General features: G+C 41.0%; 1 protein-coding gene and 1 pseudogene across 13 annotated transcripts in view; both read left to right on the top strand.

The window, feature by feature from the left end:
* STX8 (syntaxin 8) overlaps positions 1–24,731 on the top strand; it is a 194,372-nt gene that overhangs the window by 34,175 nt on the left and 135,466 nt on the right. The gene's annotated exons all lie outside the window — the stretch shown is intronic.
* On the top strand, positions 21,506–21,610 carry LOC144587675 (U2 spliceosomal RNA; annotated as a pseudogene).

Below are 24,731 nucleotides of genomic sequence, written 5' to 3'. Positions count from 1 at the left end.
CTACCTGTAAACATGGTTCTTCAAGTGGATCTCTATGAATACACACATCCTGCCCAACCTCCCCACTGTCCGTCACTTGTATGGTCGAGTCCAACTCCGATTATGTGGCAGGCAGATGGAACTGGGGTTTGGCGGGCGGAGCATGCGAAATACAGGGCAACTCAAACTTTGTTACTTTTCTCTATAGCTCTAGAATATTCCAAGAGGCCAGTGCAGGCACTGTCTTATCCCACTAGTGTGTATTCACAGAGATCCACTTGAAGAACCATGTTTACAGGTAAGTAACCTGTCCTTTTTCTTTCAGGCAGCTGTATTCCTTTACTTGCTGCAGAGGAACACCTGTAACTTCCTTAGTAGTTGGTGTAGAAATCAGATGAGCTGGCAGGAAAGGAATGGAGTAGTTATTCTCCACCAGATTGCTTGTTCACCTGGGTAAAAATTGCTGCTAAGGTGGACAAACAGGTAGTTGTACAGAGAGCTCTATTAGAAGATAAACACTTTGCAGTTTCTGCAAATAATCTATTCCTGAGTTTTTAGGTGGATCAATTTAATATTGCATTGATGTAGCATCTGTAAGTAACACAGAGCATACTCTCTTGAATAATTTGATAAATTTGAAGTTAAACTTGCTGTATCCTTCGCTTGATAGTTCATAGGCCTCAGGGGAGCAAATCTATAGCTTTTCTGTTTCTTATAATATGGCAGGGCAAAGGTAGAACTGTGAAATACTGCCAGCTGTGTGAAGTTTGTAAAGATTTGATCCATCTGGTCTGCTCAAGGAGGGGGTTGCATGAATTTCAGGCAATAAGAAGGCAACAGTTCTAATTGTTTCCCATTAAATGAACCTCAAACTTCTCTCTTTGTTGAGCAGCTTCTTCTGTGGAAGGGTATGGGACTGATTTGAAGCTCAAGTAACAAGTCTCATTCCTATTTTCTGTCCTTCCTGTCACCACTATAACTCCCAAGCCCATTTTTAAAAAAAGTTGTTGTTACATGCCATCACGCTGCCTCTGACGTATGGTGACCCCATGAATGAGCAACCTCCAAAATGTTGTGTCCTCAGCTGCCCTGCTCAGCTCTTGTAAACTCAAGCCTGTGGCTTCCTTTGTGGAGTCAAGCCATTTCATATTTGTTCTTCCAGTCTTCCTACTGCCCTCAAATTTTCCCAGCATTATTGTCTTTTTCAGCAAATCTTGCCTTTTCATCATGTGCCCAAAGTATGACAGCCTCAATTTCATCATTTTTGCCTCCAGAGATGATTCAGGCTTGATTAGCTCTGGGATTCCATTATTAATCTTTTTGGCAGTTCAGGGTATCTGCAAAGCTTTCCTCCAGCAACATACTGCAAATGAAACATTTTTTTCTGTCAGCCTTCTTTACTGTCCAGCTCTCAAACCCATATATAGTGTGGGTGATGCTGACCTAGGTCTCCAGTGAGACATCCTTACACTTGATGATCTTTTTGAAGTCCCTCATTGCTGCCCTTCTGAGACTCAATCTTCTTCTGATTTCTTGGATCCACTCTCCTTTTGGACTGATGATTGAAACAAGGTGTACAAAATCTTCAACTGTTTAAAGTTGAGTAATTCTTCTGTAGTCATGATTCTGGTCTTCTTAGTGTTTAGCTGCAGTCCTGCTTTGGCACTTCTTTCATTTTCATTAAAAATGGTTTAAGTAATTGCTGCTTTCTGCCAGTAAGATGGTGTCATCTGCATATTTTAGTGTTTCTTTCACCAGTTTTCACTCCTTTATCAGAATCTAGTCCAGCTTTCCATATGATGCATTCTGCATACAGACTGAATAGATAAAAGGATAGAATACACCCTTGTTTGACACCTTTGCCTATAGGGAGCCATTTTGTCTCTCCATATTCTGTCCTAATGGTCGCTTCTTGCTTTATTAAGCAAACCCAATGACATAATGCTACAGTATCCCCAATACACTTGTCTTTCCCCAACTCCCAAAGTTGGGCCTGATTCAGGTTTACTCTTTGGTCCTAAGTTGTGGGGGTGCCATTCCCAAGGTTGCTAAGCTGTTGGCTTAATCTACAGCAGAGGGCAAACCCTCTTGGATGACGTCACAGCTGCTTCTGAGGGGCATGACTGCCCAGCATTCTTCTTTCTCATAGGTGATAGAGAGCTTGCTTAATTGCCTTTCCTTGGGCCAATCATAATGGCATTATGTAACCATTGTCCTATCTGAACTCTGTCAACTATTTGTACACTGTCAACTATCCGTGAACTTGTAAGGTTAATGAAAGCACAGTTCTTCTGGGGGCAGGACAAAGAAGACTTCTCACTCTGCTTCCTCAGAATAGTCGCCCATCAGGGGCACTGCTGGCACACATCCCTGTGTGTGGCTTGCTTCTTTAACTTCTATCTCTACTATTTGCTATCCTAATTATCTGGTGATCATCGCAAAGCCCATCAGCCTTCTCATTTCGTGATTCCAGCACTAAGTTGGGGATTGGTTAACTGCATGGAAGAAAAGTCTTTGTCACTGCCTCCAACCACAAGGGAGAGTTGGCAACCTCTTGATAGGTCAGCCCTCAGGAACAATCAACCAGATTTCTTCTTAATCATTGTCCTCAGCCTTCAACCAAGTGGTCTATTGCTATTGGACCCCCTTCTCAAATCCCATCCCTTCTGCTTATACCTTTGTGGCCCCTGCTCCTCCTTCCCAGATTCTTCTGATAGGCATGCTCTGCCCTGTCCTGAGACTGTTGCATCTCAATGCTTCCCAAAAATTCTTCTGTCTTTGGACTGTAGATACCTCCTGAGGTCCTTGAGTCTTCCATCTCCACGGACAACTTTGGGGGTGGGAGAGGTGTCAGTGACACTATCCGTCTTACCGCTATCTGCCATAGGTAAGATAGCCCCAGGGAGATCATCCAAGGGTTGGCTGGTGTGCAGCGCATGAGGATTAGCCTGACACTGAGCCCCTTTAGGAGCCCCCTAAAAGTTGATTTGCATTATCTCCATCTGTCTAAATTGAGATATATATCAGCCAACAATTTTGACAGATTCGTCTTGATCAGTTGAGTAGTAGGGATGGGATTTTTTGATTTCTTGGACCAAAAATCCCATAATTCTTCTGGAAGTCCGGGAACAGCCTGGGTAGGCGGCGCGGAGAGGCTTCAAGCATCGGGGACAGGCTGGGGGGTGGACCGGGGAGCTTGAAGCCTCTCCGCGCCGCCTACCCCGGCCGTTCCCGGACTTCCGGAAGTCCGAGAACAGCCTGGGTAAGCAGCGCGGAGAGGCTTCAAGCTCCCCGGTCCACCCCCCAGCCTGTCCCTGCCGCTTAAAGCCTCCCCGCGCCGCCTACCCAGGCTGTTCTCGGACACCTAGGTGTCCGAGAACGGGCTGGGTAGGCGGCGCAAGGAGTGTGGGTGATGCTGATCTAGGTCTCCAGTGAGACATCCTTACACTTGATGATCTTTTTGATCCTCCATTTTTAGCAGTATAAAAAGTGTACTTCTGATATTGTGTGAGTAGTTGATGTTGTACCTCATGAGCCATTATTGATAGGAAGTCCAAAAAAAAAGTTATAACTTCTGAACTTATTTTGAACAAGGACCATGTTTGGCAGAGAGGTAGAACACGGTTTGGACTTGCTATGTGCCAAACTATGGAAAAGTTTGGATAAGCATTTTTTAACTTCTAATTTTTGTTTTTAAAAAAGGTTTCCATCCCCATCCCATGAAGATGTTTTGCTTATTTTTTTGCTGGCAAACAGACAATTCTGTGATTGTTTTTCATATTCTTAACATCTGCTTTCTGAAAAGAGACTGCTTCCCCTGCTTGCTTGCTTTTACTTGAAATGGGTCCATCATGTCATTTAGATTAGATATATGCCTTTAAATGCTTATTTTAAGGAGTAGCTATTTTGCAAACAGTTATTGAAATATTTATAGTAAATACCCAAATGTCTTGCTAGTACTAAGGAAATTCAGTACTTGAATTTGCTATAAGGTGAATGGGGTTTACTTCTGGACAAGATTGTATTAAGTATAGTATTAAGAGTATAGCCTTACTACAGGAAAAGAGTAATTGAATACACAGAGGAGAGGGAGAAGGAGTAGAGTCACTAAGAGAAAGGACTAGAAAGAGGTGGTGTTGGAATTGGAGAGAATGAGAGAGGGTTGTGCACCTCAAGCAATAAATACTTGTCAAATGCTACCATGATAGTTACTTTGCGTTTTGGTGAAAAATAGTTAGCTGATTTAAAAAATTACCCAGAATCTGGTGTTTTCTTATGTTCAGTGTCTTTGTTAATGACAGTGAGCATGAAAGGGGACCCTCTAGATCTGTGTTGGGTGGCCCAGATGTTTTTGGACTGCAACTCACAGGAACCCTGACCAGCATGGTGAGTGGTGAAGGCTTCTGGGAGTAGCAGTCCAAGAACACCTTGGTTATTCAAGGATGGGAACCACTGCTATAGATCATCTTGACTTATGACAGCCTCTGCTCTTTAGTACCTGGCATTCTTTTTACTGCTGGCCATGCAGGCAAGATATTGCCTAGCAATTAAAACCATTTCCTGGATTTCTGAATCATGGATGCAAAAGCAATATTCTGGGTTCATGTATTATAGGTATTTGGAAGGATTGCTTAACTTGAACCAGTGTTAGTCAGTACTCAAGCTTAAGTGGATTTTATTTATTTCTATGTTTCATCTCAAGGATATGTGATGTTATGATGTCTTTGAGCTTTTAAAAAAAGAGTCTTTTAAATTTATTGATGGACTCTTATGCAGAGCTGCATACAAATATAATTTTCTTCTTAAGGAGGGATCAGTCTTATGCTGTAATTTCTGAAAATACAAATATTCAATTGGATTCAGCACTTTCTTTGACTCAGCCTCAGTACAAGGTAATGGTAAGTAACAGTAGACTGTACTTGAAGAGCCCACACAATCTGATTAAGGATTAATAGGAGAAATCCTCCTCTTATTTTACTGGATTTATTGGGTTTTAGTTGGGTACAGAAGGAATGCAGACAGTAGGTTTTCTTGATGAAGCCTCCATGATCCTGTCTTATTTTCATAAAAGCTATGCCACAGGTGCGCAGTTCAGATGTAAATGGGAAATCTGGCTTGATATAAACCAAGGTGTAGATGGGGGATCTTCCAAACAGTGGGAGAACAAGTGGGGTGGAGGATGAGAAAGTCATGCTGAGCCTCAACAGTTATGCTGGCTTTATAAAGAATAGCTTCATGGATTGCTGCCTTGTCGTGGCGAAGGGGCTTGAGTAACTCAGAGAAACTATGGGCTATGCCGTGCAGGGACACCCAAGACGGACAGGACATAGTGGAGAGTTCCGACTAAACGCAATCCACCTGGAGTAGGAAATGGCAAGCCACTCCAGTATCTTTGCCAAGAACGCCCCATGATCAGAAACAAAAGGCTAAAAGATATGACGCTGGAAGATGGGCCCCTCAGGTCGGAAGGCGTCCAACATGCTACTGAGGAAGAGCGGAGGACAAGTACAAGTAGCTCCAGAGCTAATGAAGTGGTTGGGCCAAAGCCGAAAGGACGCTCAGCTGTGGACGTGCCTGGAAGTGAAAGGAAAATCCAATCCTGCAAAGAAAAATACTGCATAGGAACCTGGAATGTAAGATCTATGAACGTTGGGAAGCTGGAGGTGGTCAAACAGGAGATGGCAAGAATAAACATCGACATCCTGGGCATCAGTGAACTAAAATGGACAGGAATGGGCGAATTCAGCTCAGATGATTATCATATCTACTATTGTGGGCAAGAATCCCGTAGAAGGAATGGAGTAGCCCTCATAGTCAACAAAAGAGTGGGAAAAGCTGTAATGGGATACAATCTCAAAAATGATAGAATGATGTCAATACGAATCCAAGGCAGACCATTCAACATCACAATAATCCAAGTTTATGCACCAACCAGCATTGCTGAGGAGACTGAAATTGAACAATTCTATGAAGATTTACAACACCTTCTAGAACTGACACCAAAGAAAGATGTTCTTCTCATTCTAGGGGACTGGAATGCTAAAGTAGGGAGCCAAGAGATAAAAGGAACAACAGGGAAGTTTGGCCTTGGAGTTCAGAACGAAGCAGGACAAAGGCTAATAGAGTTTTGTCAAGAGAATAAGCTGGTCATCACAAACACTCTTTTCCAACAACACAAGAGGCGACTCTATACATGGAAATCACCAGATGGGCAATATCGAAATCAGATTGATTATATTCTCTGCAGCCAAAGATGGAGAAGCTCTATACAGTCAGCAAAAACAAGACCTGGAGCTGACTGCGGTTCTGATCATCAGCTTCTCATAGCAAAATTCAAGCTTAGACTGAAGAGATTAGGAAAAACCACTGGGCCACTCAGGTATAATCTAAACCAAATCCCTTATGAATACACAGTGGAAGTAAAGAACAGATTTAAGGAACTAGATTTGGTGGACAGAGTGCCTGAAGAACTTTGGATAGAGGCTCGTAACATTGTCCAGGAGGCAGCAACGAAAACCATCCCAAAGAAAAGGAAATGCAAGAAAGCAAAGTGGCTGTCCAACGAGGCCTTAGAAATAGCAGAGAGGAGAAGGGAAGCAAAATGCAAGGGAGATAGGGAAAGTTACAGAAACTTGAATTCAGACTTCCAAAGAATAGCAAGGAGAGACAAGAGGGCCTTCTTAAATGAACAATGCAAAGAAATAGAGGAAGATAACAGAAAAGGAAAGACCAGAGATCTGTTCAGGAAAATTGGACATATTAGAGGAACATTTTGCGCAAAGATGAACATGATAAAAGACAAAAATGGGAGGGACCTAACAGAAGCAGAAGACGTCAAGAAGAGGTGGCAAGAATACACAGAGGAATTATATCAGAAAGATTTGGATATCCCGGACAACCCAGACAATGTAGTTGCTGACCTTGAGCCAGACATCCTGGAGAGCGAAGTCAAGTGGGCCTTAGAAAGCCTGGCTAACAACAAGGCCAGTGGAGGTGATGGCATTCCAGTTGAACTATTTAGAATCTTGAAAGATGATGCTGTTAAGGTGCTACATTCAATATGCCAGCAAGTTTGGAAAACTCAACAGTGGCCAGAGGATTGGAAAAGATCAGTCTACATCCCAATCCCAAAGAAAGGCAGTGCCAAAGAATGCTCCAACTACCGTACAATTGCACTCATTTCGCACGCTAGCAAGGTTATGCTCAAAATCCTCCAAGGTAGGCTTCAGCAGTATGTGGACCGAGAACTCCCAGAAGTACAAGCTGGATTCCGAAGAGGCAGAGGAACTCGAGACCAAATTGCTAACTTGCGCTGGATTATGGAGAAAGCCAGAGAGTTCCAGAAAAATATCTACTTCTGCTTCATTGACTATGCGAAAGCCTTTGACTGTGTGGACCACAGCAAACTATGGCAAGTTCTTAAAGAAATGGGAGTGCCTGACCACTTTATCTGTCTCCTTAGAAACCTATATGTGGGACAGGAAGCAAAAGTTAGAACTGGTCATGGAACAACTGATTGGTTCAAAATTGGGAAAGGAGTACGACAAGGCAGTATATTGTCCCCCAGCTTATTTAACTTATATGCAGAATACATCATGCGGAAGGCTGGACTGGAAGAAACCCAAGCCGGAATTAAGATTGCCGGAAGAAATATCAACAACCTCCGATATGCAGATGATACCACTCTGATGGCAGAAAGTGAGGAGGAATTAAAGAACCTTGTAATGAGAGTGAAAGAGGAGAGTGCAAAAAACGGTCTGAAACTCAACATCAAAAAAAACTAAGATCATGGCCACTGGTCCCATCACCTCCTGGGAAATAGAAGGGGAAGATATGGAGGCAGTGTCAAATTTTATCTTCCTGGGCTCCATGATTACTGCAGATGGAGACAGCAGCCCTGAAATTAAAAGGCGCCTTCTTCTTGGGAGGAAAGCGATGACAAATCTTGACAGCATCTTGAAAAGCAGAGACATCACCTTGCCAACAAAAGTCCGAATAGTCAAAGCTATGGTTTTTCCTGTCGTGATGTATGGAAGTGAGAGCTGGACCATAAAGAAAGCAGACCGCCGAAGAATTGATGCCTTTGAATTGTGGTGCTGGAGGAGGCTCTTGAGAATCCCCTGGACTGCAAGGAGAACAAACCTATCAGTTCTAAAGGAAATCAACCCTGAATGCTCACTTGAAGGACAGATCCTGAAGCTGAGGCTCCAGTACTTTGGCCATCTCATGAGAAGAAAAGAGTCCTTGGAAAAAACCTTGATGTTAGGAAGGTGTGATGGCAAGAGGAGAAGGGGACGACCGAGGATGAGATGGCTGGACAGTGTCTGCGAAGCAACCAACATGAACCTGACACAACTCCGGGAGGCAGTAGAAGACAGGAGGGCCTGGCGTGCTCTGGTCCATGGGGTCACGAAGAGTCGGACACGACTAAACGACTAAACACACACACACATAAAGAATAGCTTATCAAACCTCAGATGATTGTCTGTACTATCCATCACTCTAGACGTTCTTGGTTAGCTGACCTGAGGCAATATTTGATCAGCATAGAATTTAATTAAGTAGCTTGGTTGAATCATTTACATAGTGGGCAAAAGAGATTATATGAAATGAGATTAAGAAGAAATTTTCAAGTGTAGATACAAGTACATGGTCAGCTCTCTATGGGACTAAAGGGTGGAGAGATAGAGTATGTATGCTTGCACCAGGCAGAGATAGTAAAGACTATACACTGCTTTCTCTCTGGAATACCAGAGTTTTAAAACTGTTTTTAATCCTCCTTCCTAGTAGATGATAAAATGTGAGTTTGAGATTGAGTAAAAAGCAATTGTAAGAGTGATATATTCTGGGCTTAATGTGGAATTTGTGTGTCGCTTTCCACCCCTGCTTGTTTTTGTTTCTCTTCACTTGTTAATGAATTAACCAAGATATCCCAAATAAGACTTACTTTTACCTTTTCTTTTCTTATGCTTGGGTTTTCTTCTAACCCACTGTAGAAACAAGATAAAAACATTTCACTATATTTTTATGCTACTGATGATAAGACTGATGGGAACACATGACTAACAGAAACTTACCATCATGCAGTTTTGACCTCTTGGATCCTAAATTATGTCTTCTTTAGAAGTGCAATTAAGAGCTGGTCTCTTTTTATTGCTCTGTTACTTAAGTTGCATGCCAGAAGCCTAGAATTTGGTGTACTTAGTATTGCATTCATCCTGGTGATCTCACTGAACGGGCTTTTGACTGCTCTGAGTGTGCCTAATATTTTTTTCCAAGAGGATGTGTAATCCAGTCCAAACGTGGACAGTTGCAAGACAGGCAGCCAAAATAGCCTACATCCTTGAATAGGATTTTACTGTGAGATGTTACTGGAAAATGTGGTCCTCAGAATTCAACAACCACAAAATAATGAGTCACTTGCTTGAGTTCTGTCATTTACAGTAATTCTGAAGCTATATGTGTATAATATCTTAAGGAGTACAGCCTGCAGCAGGATACCCTTAAATTGTTCTATTTTGTAATAACAATTATTAAGAACACTATATAGGTTTTAGAGTTATCATTGGTTCATGATATTTGTTTTGAATCCTTGGAGAATTCATGAGAATGATGCTGATAATTCCCAGTGCCTCTGAATTTTTGTTTTTTTCACACAGTTGGAAGGTTGCTAATTTGTATGCATTCGTCTTGTGAGCCTATCTACTTATTTTTGCAAAGCTTTATTGGCTCTCTTTTTTAAAGCACTAATCTGCTTCTTTGTCGACTTCTTACCCTGAATGCAGTTATTATGACTGAGCTGTTTGGGAGTCTAAATCTGTAATACTATAAACAGAAGGAATCCTGCTTGATATGAATTGATTGCTTGATATGAATATTAGCTTGATATAATAATAATATAATTTATTGTCATTGTAAGTATATACACAGTATACCATACAACGAAATTCACAATATGATTGATTGATATGAATATTAGCTGCCATGTTGGATTTTACCCACATAGAGATTTCCTTTTATGTGATGAAGTCCTCATGTTGTCCCTCTTCCTGAAATTTTCAGTCTTAAAAGGCATAGAAATGCTTGTAAATAACTAGAATAGTGCCATCCCCAAGCCTGCCGTGGGGACAGTCCATTAAGATTGGATGTGATGGAGGTATTCAGTTTGATACTGCAGGCTAGAGCTGCCGATCTTACTCACAACCTCTATTTGTTATGTACTTTCTAAGCAGGTGCCTAAAACAACAGACTGGGATGTTTCCCTATAATTTGATTCATTTAGGAATAAGTTTTCAGGCATGCTCTTTCAAAGGGTAAACTTGACAGGACATCCTTGTGACATCTATCCAGATTCTCTGAGCAGAGTAGGTCCAAGTTCTTCCAGTGCCTGAAGCAGGAAGTGAAGCTTCCTCACATAAGTAATGGCAGCGCCACACATCACAGGAGTGCTGCCCCATTCCTATATTTGTTGTTTCAGCCAGCTGTCTCTGTCTGAGAGCAGGACCAACCCTTTCTCTAAGCATTCTTTAGTTAAGCTCGTCGTCGTTTAGTCGTGTCTGACTCTTCGTGACCCCATGGACCAGAGCGCGCCAGGCCCTCCTATCTTCCACTGCCTCCCGGAGTTGTGTCAATTTCATGTTGGTTGCTTCGATGACACTGTCCAGCCATCTCATCCTCTGTCATCCCCTTCTCCTCTTGCCTTCACACTTTCCCAACATCAGGGGCTTTTCCAGGGAATCTTCTCTTCTCCTGAGATGGCCAAAGTATTGGAGCCTCAGCTTCAGGATCTGTCCTTCCAGTGAGCACTCAGGTTTGATTTCATTCAGAATGGATAGGTTTGTTTTCCTTGCAATCCAGGGGACTCTTAAGAACCTCCTCCAGCACCATAATTCAAAGGCATCAATTTTTTGGCAGTCAGCTTTCTTTATGATCCAGCTCTCACTTCCATACATAATTACAGGAAAAACCATAGCTTTGACTATGCAGACCTTTGTCGGCAAGGTGATGTCTCTGCTTTTTAAGATGCTGTCCAGGTTTGTCATTGATTTCCTCCCAAGAAGCAGGGGTCTTTGAATTTCGTGGCTGCTGTCACCATCTGCAGTGATCATGGAGCCCAAGAAAGTAAAATCTGTCACTGCCTCCATATCTTCCCCTTCTATTTCCCAGGAGGTGATGGGACCAGTGGCCATGATCTTAGTTTTTTTGATGTTCAGCTTCAGACCATTTTTTGCACTCTCCCCTTTCACCCTTATTACAAGGTTCCTTAATTCCTCCTCACTTTCTGCCATCAGAGTGGTATCAGCTGCATATCTGAGGTTGTTGATATTTCTTCCGGCAATCTGAATTCCAGTTTGGGATTCCTCCAGTCCAGCTTTCCACATGATGTATTCTGCATATAAATTAAATAAGACGGGGGACAATATGCAGCCTTGTCGTACTCCTTTCCCAATTTTGAACCAATCGGTTGTTCCATATCCAGTTCTAACTATTGCTTCCTGTCCCTCATATAGGTTTCTCAGGAAATAGATAAGGTGGTCCGGCACTCCAATTTCTTTAAGGACTTTGCATAGTTTTCTGTGGTCCACACAGTCATAGGTTTTTGCATAGTCAATGAAGCAGAAGTAGATATTTTCTGGAACTCTCTGGCTTTCTCCATAATCCAGTGCATATTAGCAATTTGGTCTCTTGTTCCTCTGCCCCTTCGGAATCCAGCTTGTACTTCTGGGAGTTTTCCGTCCACATACTGCTGAAGCCTACCTTGGAGGATTTTGAGCATAACCTTGCTAGCATGTGAAATGAGTGCAATTGTATGGTAGTTGGAGCATTCTTTGGCACTGCCCTTCTTTGGGATTGGGATGTAGACTGATCTTTTCCAGTCCTCTGGTCACTGTTGAATTTTCCAGACTTGCTGGTATATTGAATGTAGCACCTTAACAGCATCATCTTTTAAGATTTTAAATAGTTCAACTGGAATGCCATCACCTCCACTGGCCTTGTTGTTAGCCATGCTTTCTAAGGCCCACTTGACTTCACTCTCCAGGATGTCTGGCTCAAGGTCGGCAACTACATTGTCTGGGTTGTCCGGGATATTCAAATCTTTCTGATATAATTCCTCTTTGTATTCTTGCCACCTCTTCTTGATGTCTTCTGCTTCTGTGAGGTCCCTCCCATTTTTGTCCTTTATCATGTCCATCTTTGCACAAAATGTTCCTCTAATATCTCCAATTTTCCTGAACAGATCTGTTTTTTCCTTTACTGTTATTTTCCTCTATTTCTTTGCATTACTCATTTAGGAAGGCCCTCTTGTCTCTCCTTGCTATTCTTTGGAAGTCTGCATTCAATTTTCTGTAACTTTCCCTATCTCCCTTGCATTTTGTTTCCCTTCTCCTCTCTGCTATTTCTAAGACCTCGTTGGACAGCCACTTTGCTTTCTTGTATTTCCTTTTCTTTGGGATGTTTTTTGTTGCTGCCTCCTGTACAATGTTACGAGCCTCTATCCAAAGTTCTTCAAGCACTCTGTCCACCAAATCGAATTCCCTAAATCTATTCTTTACTTCCACTGTGTATTCATAAGGGATTTGGTTTAGATTATACCTGAGTAGCCTAGTGGTTTTTCCTACTCTCTTCAGTTTAAGCTTGAATTTTGCTATGAGAAGCTGATGATCAGAGCCACAATCAGCTCCAGGTCTTGTTTTTGCTGACTGTATAGAGCTTCTCCATCTTTGGCTGCAGAGAATATAATCAATCTGATTTCGGTATTGCCTATCTGGTGATTTCCATGTATAGAGTCGCCTCTTGTGTTGTTGGAAAAGAGTGTTTGTGATGACCAGCTTGTTCTCTTGACAAAACTCTATTAGCCTTTGTCCTGCTTCATTCTGAACTCCAAGGCCAAACTTCCCTGTTGTTCCTTTTATCTCTTGGCTCCCTACTTTGGCATTCCAGTCCCCTAGAATGAGAAGAACATCTTTCTTTGGTGTCAGTTCTAGAAGGTGTTGTAAATCTTCATAAAATTGTTCAGTTTCAGTTTCCTCAGCAATGGTGGTTGGATTATTGTGATGTTGAAAGGTCTGCCTTGGATTCGTATTGACATCATTCTATCATTTTTGAGATTATATCCCATTACAGCTTTTCCCATTCTTTTGTTGACTATGAGGGCTACTCCATTCCTTCTATGGGATTCTTGCCCACAATAGTAGATATGATAAACCTCCGAGTTGAATTCACCCATTCCTGTCCATTTTAGTTAAGCTAGGTGATATTAAAAAATAGTTCCCACCCTTGACCTACTTTTGATGTCAAGCTGAACTGTAACAGTGTCTTCTGTTAGAATCAAATCATTCAGGTACTTGGTAATACATCTGTCTCCTTAGTGTGACGTTTCCTTGGAAATAGTAAGCAGCGTGGTCCTGAAACTGCATCCCAGGGAAACTGGGAGAGGATCTTCCTCTGGTGCTTTCTCCCACGCCCCACCTTCTCTATCATATTCAGTCTATGGAGGAAGGCTTCAAATGAGTCAAGAAAACCCTTCTTCTCTATTATGATTCTACAATGAGACATTCAGTAAACTAGCATTTTTAAAATTTTAAAAACCTGTGTTGCCTTTTGGTAAGCATAAAAAAAATCTCATGATTCTTTGCCACCCCTAAATCCTGAGACCTGGATGGGAGAGGTGAGCGATAGGTGGCTGCACATTGCTTTTCTTGCATTTAATCTAGCACTGTCTCTGGAAGAACATGTTGGTTTTTGATGACAGCTGAATGGCAGTTTATACAAAGTTTTATATATTCAGGAACATTTATTTATTCTTATTGGAAAGCCGTTTCATGAAAGTTAATTTGGTTATCACTGCCTTTCCACTTCCCATGCAGTTCTTCATCTTTTACTTCCATTGACAGTGGTTATTTGAAATAAAATGGTCTGAGGAGGTGAATGGCAAATATTTTCTTTTAAGTGGCTCCTCTCCCATTTTCACACGTCTGTTTTATAGGCACTTTTTAGAACAATATATGTCATATCTTCCAAAGCTCTTATTTAATCAAACCTATTGTCCTATCATTTTTATGTTCCCAGTTCAAAAATAAAAAATTCCCGCAGTCAACAGTGCAGTTGATTTGAAGATGGCAGGGCCTCTTTTGCCTAGATTATTTCAGAATCCAGCCTTGCAGTGCACTTCTGTCATGCAGGATACACTGTTTGCTCATCTTTTTTTGGTACATAAGTTTGGTCATTGCCATTTGGCTTCTGAAAGGTATATTCTCCTTGTTATATAGTAGGAGATGGTTGTAGAATGCATGCATAGTATAGACACAGTTTAGTTAATACTGTATAGTTCTGAGTAACACACTCCCTGTAAGCTCCGTGGTCTGCATTGGCTTGTGATTTGTTTCTGGGTGTGATTCAAGGGGTGAGTGGCATTTGTAAGGCTGAGTATGGCTTGAATACTCTTAACCTTAGATATAACTTCTTCCCTGTGTATTTATATAGATAGTATGATCTGTTGATAACAGTCCTGAAAGAGAGCAGGAGAGCTCTTGGGCGTAACCAAAGCAAACAGCCAAGAGTATACTGTTACTTATCTCTTTTGAGCCTGGGAGGTATATATCAATGTACTGTATACGTACTTCCCCCTTTCAACAATGCTGGGGTTAGAAGCATTGAATTCCTGTGTACTTCCAAATCCATGTATAACTCTTATGCCCCAAAAAACAGAATTACAAAGCACAACAGTTGATTCACGCACAAACACAAAGACACAAATATACAGGCCTCCCCCAATCTGTGCCAACCTCCCAACATATTCCAGCCTTCTTTCATCCACTATGTGGAATTGCCAAGCCAGGAGTGGGGGCTGGCTGAGATGCCAACAACAGGGGCCTTGATAAGCTCAAAACCCACATTTCTCAGACCATTTCCTGGAGACAAATATCAGTACAGTATTTATTGAAATATTTATTGATTGATTGAGTGAGTGAAAAAAATATCCATGTCTTACCAAAGCCATCTCCCCAGACCTATGCAATTCAAGGGAGAAGAGTATTACTAGAGAGAAACCCCTGAAGGCCTAAAGAGGTGCTGATCTACTGTTGTGTGTGTTAGAGAGGTACTCTTGTACATTTCAACCTCTGGCATACTTCATAAAAGGGCTAGTTATCCTTCTTGAATATTCAAGAATAGTTTCTTGAATAGCTGATCGTTAGGAAATGGTTTAAAACCACTTTAGACTGGGTTATGTAGGCACTGCGTATTCTGATTCTTTTACAAATTTATGTTTTGTGTAGACCTTTCATTTATATACATCAATTATAAGCAATTTGGCTAGGATTTTCTATATTAAAATAAAATCTGGCATGAATATGGTTCAGTACTGCACAAGAAGGGCAGCTGATCCTTGGGAATGTGCTTCTGATTGTGCTATTTTCATGATGCCTGGGTACTTTTTCGATAAGGATTTTATTCGCATTTTTGACTACCTGACCAAGCCTGACCACCATCTCTTACCACCGTCACTTCAAATCATGAGCTCATAACCTGTGGGTTAATTTCCTTGGGACCTTTCTTAAGTTTACAATATAAATTTTTGCACATGGGAATAGTAACCTTGGAAGGTATATTGTGTCAAGCTTATTTAAGGCACTCTAGAACAAGAACCAACTTTTTGTTATAGATGTGGCGGGCATTTCATATGGAAGACTGAACTGTGCTGGAAAAGGGTCCCTGAGGTCAATTTTTCCCCTAGTATTCTCCATATGTGCAGGAAAGGGAGTCTCTTTGTGCATAGTGAGGAAGTGAGGCCAGTAGATTGCAAAGCACTACATTTTTCTGTTACTCCCAGTGGATGCTGCACAAGATGATTAATATTTTAATGTCTTTGTGTTCTCTGTTTTACTTTTAACACCAGAGGTCTTTAAATCACTTGGGAAGAAGAGTGTCTGTCTCTTCTACAGTTACATAAACAACTAGTGGTATTGGGTCTAAAAATGAAAATAATTTGGGTGGAGTGGAGGGAGGGAAGAGAAGATAAAGGAAAGCATTTTTAAAAACACTGTCTTCAAAAGTTCATTTTTCTGTTCTTTAGTGTAGGAAAAGAGTTAAAGTCCTACATGCTCATGCTTCCAGGAAAGGGTTGCTAATTTCACAGAACATCAAAAAACATTGTATATTATGTTTGATACTATAAAGAGTTCTCAGAGTTTTCAAACAGATGTCTCCTGTTTTTCCATCCATGTCATGTGTGTGGATCTCATTTATTAGGAGTTTAAAAAATGAAGAAATAACTTTATATAGTGCACTTCATCGCTAATAGTGTTTTTTTTAAAGCAGTGTTGAAGATATAGGAGGAAAGTAGTTTTTCACTGTATTTTTTCCCTAGGAAAAATAAATATTAATAATCGTATGCAATCAAGTCAATTCTGACTCATTGCAACCCTTTTCAGAATTTTCTAAATGAAGAATACTTAGAAGTGGTTTACATTTCCGTCTTCTGAATGCACCCTGGGACTGTTAAGCTTGCCCAAGATCACACAGGCTGGCCCTACTCACAGAAGGCACAGTGGGGAATCGAACTGCCAACCTCTGGCTCCGCAGCCAGATACCCAAACCACTGAGTAATCCAACGAGCCCAGGAAAAAGAAACGTTTTGAAAAAAGGGGGAAAAACATGCAATACCTACATTCATATCAAACTCTATGCATTTAACCCAGTTAACAAAGAACTTTGTTATATAAATAAAATAAATAAACTTTTGACAAGAATGTCTCTAACAACTGGACAATATATCCCTATAAATTTTAGTTAATTAAACAAAACTTATTTTCTGTGCAGAGCATTAAATGCATTTGATTCCTGATATTGCAACTCTTGTCCAATGCCAAGAGTAATTTCCATCGGAATTTCGAAGTTCAAGTCTGATTCCCATACTAATCTGATAGCCCATACAATTTTTTAAATTAGCTAACTGAAAATATTGGACATTTGCTGCTTAACTTGAAACTGTAGCACACCCAATTCCCTCTGAGTGTTGTAGTATACAGGTTAAGATAAAAGAAATTTCACGCAGCTTTATCCAGAATTTAAAAGCATGAAACCATTAGTTTTGTACAAGAAAAATGATGTGTCCTGTACTGAAAAGAATACAGTAGCTCCAAAATTTTCATCTACAAAAATTGAGTTCCTCTTGTCCTCATAAGAAGATGGCAGCACAGAAATGCATCTTATATATGAGTATTGTGTTCATCCACAGATACACAGGAATTATTGTTCTCTTACTCTGTACACTGCCTTGCGTGCAAATCTTCATGCTTCACAATTCCTGGCATTTCAAGTAGTAAAACATTATTGTAAAGAACATCATTCCACTACTACTTATTCCAAAATGAAAAATATTTCTGGAACTGTCAGCTACAAATAACACCTCTACCACCAGTACCATGCGTGCCTTAGTGAAAAGAAACTTCTAAGTGAAAAATGGGAAACATTTGTGTCTGCTTGACATTGCTACTGAATTTGAAAACACACATCGGAACCAGAAGGTCCTTGCTACTGTGAAGTATAGTCTTTCTAACTCAAGCAGAATTAGTCCTGTAATCTGGTTAGAATGTGGCCAAAGAAGTACATAGCTTCAAGCTGCCACCTTTTAGTCAAATGCAACAGTAAGAGCATATCCAATTATGTTTAATACATAGTAATCTCTCTAAAAGTAGAACCCTAACGAGGCATTAGAAACCATGGCATATCCTCACAGGGGGCCATTTCCCTTCCTCTAAGTCTGGTTTTCATTGAATTGCTACTGGTAGAGAGGAGTGGATCTGAAAAGGGAGAGCTCCACTTTCCAGTGGGACTCTCTGTGCGAATTAGGAACCTGACTCAAGACCCTAATTTCCAAGGGACCTGACTCATGTAAAGTGTCCTCACAGATGGTGCAGGCTCTCCGTCTTCAGACTTGCCACCTACGATTTGTAGGAAGTGACAGAAGTGATGACGGAGGTGGTAGGTGAGTAGTCTCCCAGTTCCTAGGATCAGAATAGTGCTTAAAAATTGCCTTGTGAATTGGTAATGTGTTTTTTTGAAAAACAGAACAGGCAAATATATATATAAAAAATAAAAGAGAAGGAAAGGAAAGGAAAAACGAACAATTTCACGAGCAAAATGCTAAATGAGCAAATTGCTTTCCAGTTTTTCACTTTCTTTTTGACAACAGGTTGAGCAGCAGACTGTGGCACACACAGGTTTGATTAGAATTATAATCTCTTCATGATTAAAAAGAGGCATCCTGCCTTGTTGCTGGCTGTCCTCTCTTAGAATGTTTTCTATTGTGTCCTTCTGCCATTATCAGTGTTTGTGTTAAAATGGTATCTGTTGGCATTCACAACTGAGTCCAATTTCATTTTCATACAACTTCTTTAATAAAGACCCTTTGCCTGACTGGAGTGGCTTGATTCCTGAAGTTGTTATTTTTTAAGCTTTGAAATTACCCAAATTAATGATTCACATAAGTGTATGTAATTATAAGGGAATGAATCATTTTGCAGCTGCTTCCAATTAATGTCTATCATTTGTGAAATAGTTGATTTGTTCAAGTTGAAATAATGTAACCTTAACCATTTTGGTCCTTCACCTGTTTCTGCTATGTTCTTGGCCTGCTGAAGTTGTTCCTCATAAATGAGGAAGCAAAGTCACAAGAAACATAGCTCAGTTCCCTAGTTCTGTACCCACCTCAGTACATTTTGCTACCTAAAGTAGAGTATTAAATGCCCTCCCAGTCCAAATACCCCAAGCCAGCCAGGTCATTTCTTGCTCATGAGGCAAGAAATTCCATAAGAACCTCTTCCCTAGCTGTCAGCAATGTTATCTGGAGCCCATTTTGCTTTATGAGTTAGAAGGCAGAACAGAGGTGCAGTGAACCAGGCTTGACATGCTGAGCCAAGAGAGAAGTGGCTATTCGTAGACACACGTATGCACGGATAAGCATGGATTCATACACACAGCAAGACACAGGCAAGGTCATGACCCTCTGCCTCTGGTAAGGAGGCAGGCAGGAATGGACTGTGGGGGATAGCCTAGGCCTGGAGTGGTCTGGTGCTCTATTTGCCCTAAATGATCAGCCTTTACTCTGTGGTAGCAAAATACCACAATAATTAATGAAATAAAAACTGTCCACCCCAATCAGCTGTCTGGGGCAGTCACATTACTTTGCATCTTGATTAAGAGTGTGTTGATAAAGAATAGATTTTGGAACTAGTCATATAATCTCTCTTGTTTTTCCCAAGACTAGATTCAATTTGTCATTTTTAAAGGCCATTGTTATTCTCCCTTTTAGTACATTTTGGTGCATTTCGATTTCGATACCTTTATTGGCATATGAACAGACAGGAGCAAAACGTAGATACAAACCAAACAATAATCAAGAGAAAAGTAAAGCGAGAAATACACTCAAAACAGCAAGTAATATCATAGGTTATGGGTTAACCTAACCTATTTTGGTGCATAATGCAAATCACTCTCCTGTTGGTTATCAACTGAGGTAACTGGTTACCAAACCACTATATGCTTGCAGTATCTGTAACAATATTGCTGGGGGCAAGGATGCTGCATAGTGGTATGCTGGTATATTTCATGTTCATAGGATCTGTTTGTATGCAATGAAACAGATATATGTCCTCTCTTATATATAGCACCTCTCAAATCACTTTATGGGAACCGGTGCTCATAAATGATAACAAAGTTGGTGACTCTTGCATTGTGTGTCTGTTTATAGTACTAGGAGTTGATTTTTTTTTGTTTTTAAAATGACACAAATAAGAGAGTAAATTTGGCTATAGCTTTATATATATATTGATGTTGAAAAATCTGTGAGAGTTTCTGACAATTAGGAAGACTAGCAGTGCATGGTATGAACTGAGCAAGATCAGATTTTACAGAAAGGCATAGGGATCTTTACAAAATCCAAAGGCCAGTTTTCTGAACTATTGAGGTACATCGACTGTCCTCTCTGTACATAACAGAAATGTGCTGTAAAATTTAGTTGTGAAGGAGAGTTTCTTTCCTGGGCCATCAGATTTTATTTTGGATGTTCACATTGAAGACTGTGTTACAGTTGTAGCCATGCAAATAAAATCTGGTTATCTCAACCGGTATAAGCATACATGTGTTCTGTCACTGTCTGTCTTGCTCTTTACTTTTGTAGGTTTAATAATTAATAGTGTACAGTATTATCTGTAATAAGCTCATTGGCCCAAATCCTGTTGAACTTAGTGTGTGCATATGGGCAATTGCGTAAGTGCTTTTCTAATTGTGTACTGTTCATTGAGGGATTAATTGTGCAATGAGGTCACAATAACCGGGCAACCAACAGCACAAAAAACAATACACACTGCTTGTTCAGTCCCAGCATGATTTTGGCAGTATTCTGTTCAGTTGAGGCTTAGACCTATGTCGTCGCCCTTATTCTGACTCCCTTCAACCCAACCCAAAGTACGTGGTGAAAAAACTAAGTAGCAGCACTTGTCTCTTTTCCCTAGGAGGGTATGATGGAAGACATATCAAGCTTAATGTGACCTCAGGACTAAGTTCCTTAATCACAAGTTTTCAGGGAGTGGGAGGAGAGGTTTTTGCACCACCTGTATGGCACTGTTCTCTTTTTGTATGTTAATCGGTCATTAATCTTGATTTTTGTTGGTTTTAGGAGTTTTACTCTTGGCACATATGCAGAACCAATTATATCGTAAATCACTTGTGTTTCAGCAGATGTCATTCTGATTGTTCCCCACTGCATAGAGCACTACTAGTAAAACATTTGAGGTCAGGAACTTGGATTCCTCAACCACTGTATTCAAGGAAACCCATTTATTGTTCTGTCTCAGTAGAAAAGGTTCATTTCTTTTAGACTTATATCACATTGGCAGCCAATCAAGGAAAGTAATAATTGCATTTATGCATTTGAGGTGGGGGTTGAGGATTCATTAATCTGTCTAAATGAATTAAGACTACTGCCCTCTTTTCACCCCCAATATGTATGTGGCAGATCCTTAGCAATAGAGTATTTTACGTTCTTTATCAAGCAAGAATTACCCTTTGGGTATTCAAATAGAATGCTTGACCCTAACATCTCTTGCATTGTAAAATTGCTAAATGTATTCTTTGTAGTTGTATTTGCACAAAGGTTTCAGGGAAGCTTGCCATGGATTGCACAAAACAATATTCATCTCAAATTATCTTGAGCTGCCTACTGGGATTTTTTTGGTAGCTTTCTTGTGGTGACTTGGGCTATGAAAGTTGGATAATTTCAAAAAGCAGCAGCACATAATGGTCTTCTTCAGTGGAGCTCCTGAGTTAGGTCTGTCTGTGTGGAAGGAAAAAGAAATCATAGCATGTCCCACTTTAGAAAGGAATATTGGCAACTTGCTGTTGCCATCAGCTCAGCTGATTATATTGCACAGTTTATTCATATCTCCAGGTTTCTCAGAAAGAATGTTGATGAGATAAGGGCATACAGAGATACTCATGAAAGCATCTAGCATTAGGGAATTGCATCGCTTCTCAGCCTTTTGGCTAAGATCAAGTGTAGTATCTGTTCTTATCAGTTTAATAGGGGAATTGCTTTTATGCTTTCCAAAATCTACGGTATGGACTTCTTTAATCTTGTCACCAGCTCAGGGTAGAGCAACTGTTCCCAAGTTTTCAGAGTTATGTCCCCCAAATATATAAATTTCTGTTTTTGCATAGGGTCAGTGAGCAAGATCATGATCGGGGTAGAGTGCAATGTAACGCCGAAGCTCCAAGTCTGCAGAAATAATCCAAAGGTATTTTTCATCTTGAGAACTTAAAATATTTTTGTGAGAACTGGTATAAGCTAGGGAAAATGAAGCCATTGTGGAAACATTCGGAGCGATAGCTGCAGAAATGCAGTCCCCATCTATTGAAATATGCATCCACAGCCTAGTCCAGTTGTGATCAACACTAGCTAAAGATATATATAAGTGGTTTACAGTAGTGCCTGGCTTAGCGATCGCTCCGTTTAGCGACGAAATCGCTTAGCGACGCTGTTTTTTCGATTGCAAAAGCGATCGCTTTGCAATCTTCTCTATGGGGTATTTTTGCTTTGCGATGATCGCAGGAAAGCAATCATCGCAAAGCCCCCATTTTTGCACAGCTGATCGGCGGTTTCAAAATGGCCACCGGGAAAAAAACATGGCCACCCGCTGTGTTTAGGGACGGATTCCTCGCTTTAGAGGCACCAAAAATGGCGGCGCTATGGAGGATCTTCGCTCAACTGTGAGTTTTAAGCCCATAGGAACGCATTAAAGGGGTTTCATTGCATTTCTATGGGCTTTTTAATATCGCATAGCAACATTTTCATTCTGCAGCGATTTTTGCGGAACGAATTAACGTCGCTAAGCGAGGCACCACTGTATCATCTTGGATTGTTCCTGTTCATGGTACAAGCTAAGATAAAGTTCAGGAGCCAATGTAATTTAGAGCAGGGAAATTTTTGCTGGCACCAAACAGGGCAGCTCTTTAGATCCAGAATAGTCATACCAGACTTATTCAGTCCCACAAGTCTCCAAAGAGAAGAATTTTGTTGATAATTTCAGTGTAAGTGTAGAACTCCACTTGTAGTTGTGCTCCTCTTGCAATAAGATAGCAGTGGGCAGAATGCAGCCTCCAGGCCACATGTAGACCCAAGCCATTTGTTATACAGTGGGGTCTTGACTTAAGAACAGCTTGAGTTAAGAACATTTTGACTTAAGAACCACTCTCATAGGAAAATATTGACTTGACTTACATACTTAGATTTGAGTTAAGAACTGAAAAAAACCACGTGGGAGGCAGGGAAAGTGCACAATTTGAACTTTCAGTTAACTGTTGGCCAGTGAAAAGGGTGCCTGTCTGCTTCCTCACTCCTCCCAGCGTTTAGAGAGTGGATTGGGAGACAGTCTTCAGACTGCCTGGTACTTGTACTGCCTGGACTGTATTTTCCCTGCCTTCCCTGAACCTTTCTTGACCTAAGAAAAAAAGAAACAAAATATCCCCCTCTAGTGGTCGAAGGCAGAATAGCAGCTTCCCATTAGTTTCTGTGGACGGAAAAGAGCAGATACGGATCAAATGGTTTTCAATGCATTCCTATGGGAAATGCAGATTTGACCTGAGAACTTTTGACTTGAGAACCGCCTTCCAATACGGATTAAGTTCTCAAGTCAAAACCCCACTGTATCTTTCAGTGTTTTCCAGAGAAATGGTAAAATTCATGACCTGTCACTAATGTTTGGTAGCAAACCATTAAATCTATAGAAGAGCCTTCATAAGGCAGCAAGCGAAGCCTTTATGTTAGTGTAAATGTAAGCAGAAAACTCTGAATCGTCACCTAATCCTCAGGTGTTTTCTATCATTTATCTTCCTTAAACCTTAATTGTAGTGGACCCAAACCCCTTGTTATTTAAGCACCTATGTATTAATTATAATTAAGTGGCTTAATTCTCAGGAAGTATTAACCACCAGGGAATCATAATTCAGTGAATCTCTCTGTGACTATAGCTGCTGTTTTATTAATGTACACTCATGTGAAAAAGAATGTACTCCTTTGAATTCTGCAGTTTTACGTATCAGGATATAATAAAAATCATCTTGTCCTTAATAGGTCTGAAAATTAGATAATTCAAACCTCAGATGAACAACAGCATATGACATATTACACGTTCTCATGATTTATTTAACAAAAATAAAGCCAAAATGGAGAAGCTATGTTTGAAAAGTTAAGTACATCCTTACTGCTTCCATAGGAATTAAGAGACTACGTAGCAGCCAGGTGCTGCTAACGAAATGCCCTTGAGTAATTGATCATCAGTAAGTGTGACTACCTCTATAAAAGCTGAAGTTTTAGCATTTCCTGGTTTGGAGCATTCAGGTGTGTGTTAACACAACGCCAAGGAGGAAGCACATCAGCAGGGATCATAGAGAAGCAATTGTTGCTGCCCATCAATCTAGGAAGGGTTATAAGACCATATCCAAACCATTTAATCTACATCGTACTACACTGAGGAAGATTATTCACAAATGGAAAACATTCAAGACACCTGCCAATCTTCCCAGGAGTGGATGTCCAAGCAAATTCACACCAATGTCAGACTGTGCAATGCTCAGAGAAATTGCAAAAAACCCAAGAGTTACATTTCAGACTCGACAGGACTGAGTTAGCATGTTAAAATGTTAAGGTTCTTGACAGTACAGTTAGAAAAAGATTGAACAAGTATGGTTTGTTTGGAAGGGTTGCCAGGAGAAAGCCTCTTCTCTCTAAATCAGACTTGTCCAACCCGCGGGCTGCATGCGGCCCAGGTCGGCTCGTAATGTGGCCCAGTGCAAATTTTTATTTTAAAAGAAATTTCAAAGGTTCAAGTTACACTGCCGGTGCTTGCGGCCGGAATGCGGCTGGGTCATGTCACAACAGTAGAGGGGGAGAGAGGGAAGGAAGGAAGGAGTGAGAGGGGAGGGGAGAGGGGGGCTGCGTGACTGCATTGCACCATCCCAGTCAATAAGTGGACCCCTTCCCGGCCCCATAAAGCCGAAGCTGGCAGCCTCTGTTGTCTGAGATCGCAGCTGCCGGTAAACACGCTTGGAGTGGGGGCTTCGGAGGATGGCTAGGGCTGCCCCCCCAATGCATGGACGCACCTCGCTTATTCCTTTTGCGGGAGGGGGGAGGGAAAGGTTTGATCTCTTTGCTAAACAGGGCAGGGTCCAGGGTTGAGAGGCCGTGGGCGCGG

Source organism: Pogona vitticeps, chromosome 2 (genome assembly GCF_051106095.1).
Source record: "Pogona vitticeps strain Pit_001003342236 chromosome 2, PviZW2.1, whole genome shotgun sequence".
NCBI classification, from domain to species: domain Eukaryota; kingdom Metazoa; phylum Chordata; class Lepidosauria; order Squamata; family Agamidae; genus Pogona; species Pogona vitticeps.
Note: the sequence above shows the minus strand (reverse complement) of the source record. Positions and strands in the feature narration are given on the sequence as shown.